Source organism: Oncorhynchus masou, chromosome 9, assembly GCF_036934945.1.
Source record: "Oncorhynchus masou masou isolate Uvic2021 chromosome 9, UVic_Omas_1.1, whole genome shotgun sequence".
Taxonomy (NCBI): Eukaryota; Metazoa; Chordata; class Actinopteri; order Salmoniformes; family Salmonidae; genus Oncorhynchus; species Oncorhynchus masou.
In genome coordinates, this window is record NC_088220.1 from 88,619,431 (window position 1) to 88,621,930 (window position 2,500).

General features: G+C 38.4%; 1 protein-coding gene across 1 annotated transcript in view; it reads left to right on the forward strand.

Moving 5' to 3' along the window:
* Positions 1 to 2,500, forward strand: part of cdon (cell adhesion associated, oncogene regulated) — a 151,114-nt gene that overhangs the window by 143,339 nt on the left and 5,275 nt on the right.

Consider the following 2,500-nt stretch of genomic DNA (forward strand, 5'->3'; position numbering starts at 1 on the left):
GTAAAACAAGGTTGTCCACTATCGGCATATATATTTATTAAGACCATCAAAATCTTACCTAATAAAATCAGATCCACCAATAATATCAAGAGCCTTTTCTTTCACAAGCACAACTTGGATCCCTCCACAGCCTCACCGATGATCTAGATACTTGTTCTATTCTCTCTGGATTAAAACCAAATTATGATAAATGTACTATATTACATATTGGATCACAAAAAAATACAACTTTTACATTACCATGTAGTTTACCAACAAAATGGTCTGATGATAAAGTGGACATTCTCAGTATTCATATACTGAAAGAAAGATACAATCTCATTACAACACATTTTAAAAGAAAGTTAGCAAAAAATAGATAAGATCTTGCTACCATGGAAAGGAAAATACCTGTCAATTTGTGGAGAAATCTCCCTGATTAACTCTTTAGTCATATTGCAATTTATCTATTTGCTTATGGCATTGCCTACACCTAGCAACTCGTTTTTTAAATTTATTATATGAGCAAAAAATATTACATTTTATCTGTAACGGCATATGAATTCAGAGGGCTGAAATTATTAAATTATTAAAGCTTTAGACCTCTCACTAAAGGCATCAGTCATAATAAAAGTTATACTTAAATCCAAACGGGTTCTCTAGTAAATGAATGAGAATGTCTCACCCCATGTTCAAGAAGCCTTTCCCCTTTATTCAGATTACAACCACAACAACAATCACGTTCAGTTATTTGAAAAGGAAATCATCTCTCAAATATCGCTATTTTTAAAACAATAGAAAGTTGGTTTCAATTTAATCTGAAAAAAACGTATATACTAGTAGATTTTTTTTTAAATATGAAAAATGTTGAATTTTTGCAAGTGATATCAAAAATGGTTATCTGGTGGAGTTATCACACATGCAGCTAACAGAAATATGTGAAAATGTCTGCTCTGCCCCAAATTACAACTAATTGCAGCATTACCACAAAGATGGAAGAGGAAAATGGAAGGGGGAAAATGTAGGAAACTGTCTGTGAGCCTTGCATGAAAGACCAAAATTGATTAAAGAAAATTGACATAAATAAAAATAAGTTTAATTTAAGGACCAAACAAAATTACAGCTGTGCCATATAGATTGCAGAATATTTGAGAACAGATTTTTGACATACCAATTCCATGGCACATGGTTTATGAACTGATACGCAAAACGTTTTCTATTTAAATTATTATACAAAATTCTTGCAACCAATAGAATGCTATTTATATGGTGGACACAATCTTCCCAGCTCTGCAGATGTTCCTGGGAAGAGACAGAATCATTTGATCGTTTGTTTTTGTACTGTCTATATGAAGCTTGTTTTTGGTCATAGGTCCAGGAATTCCTGAAGAATTGCAACATTTACCTGAAGGTAACTCTGCAGATAGCACTACTGGGTGACATTAACCTGATGCTAACTCTGCAGATAGAAGTACTGGGTGACATTAACCTGAAGCTAACTCTGCAGATAGCACTACTGGGTGACATTAACCTGGAGCTAACTCTGCAGATAGCACTACTGGGTGACATTAACCTGGAGCTAACTCTGCAGATAGCACTACTGGGTGACATTAACCTGGAGCTAACTCTGCAGATAGCAGTACTGGGTGACATTAACCTGGAGCTAACTCTGCAGATAGCACTACTGGGTGAAATTAACCTGAAGCTAACTCTGCAGATAGAAGTACTGGGTGACATTAACCTGGAGCTAACTCTGCAGATAGCACTACTGGGTGACATTAACCTGGAGCTAACTCTGCAGATAGCACTACTGGGTGACATTAACCTGGAGCTAACTCTGCAGATAGCACTACTGGGTGACATTAACCTGGAGCTAACTCTGCAGATAGAAGTACTGGGTGACATTAACCTGGAGCTAACTCTGCAGATAGAAGTACTGGGTGACATTAACCTGAAGCTAACTCTGCAGATAGCAGTACTGGGTGACATTAACCTGGAGCTAACTCTGCAGATAGCACTACTGGGTGACATCAACCTGTCGGCTAACTCTGCAGATAGCAATACTGGGTGACATTAACCTGGAGCTAACTCTGCAGATAGCAGTACTGGGTGACATTAACCTGGAGCTAACTCTGCAGATAGCACTACTGGGTGACATTAACCTGGAGCTAACTCTGCAGATAGCAGTACTGGGTGACATTAACCTGGAGCTAACTCTGCAGATAGAAGTACTGGGTGACATTAACCTGGAGCTAACTCTGCAGATAGCAGTACTGGGTGACATTAACCTGGAGCTAACTCTGCAGATAGCACTACTGGGTGAAATTAACCTGAAGCTAACTCTGCAGATAGAAGTACTGGGTGACATTAACCTGGAGCTAACTCTGCAGATAGCACTACTGGGTGACATTAACCTGGAGCTAACTCTGCAGATAGCACTACTGGGTGACATTAACCTGGAGCTAACTCTGCAGATAGCACTACTGGGTGACATTAACCTGGAGCTAACTCTGCAGATAGA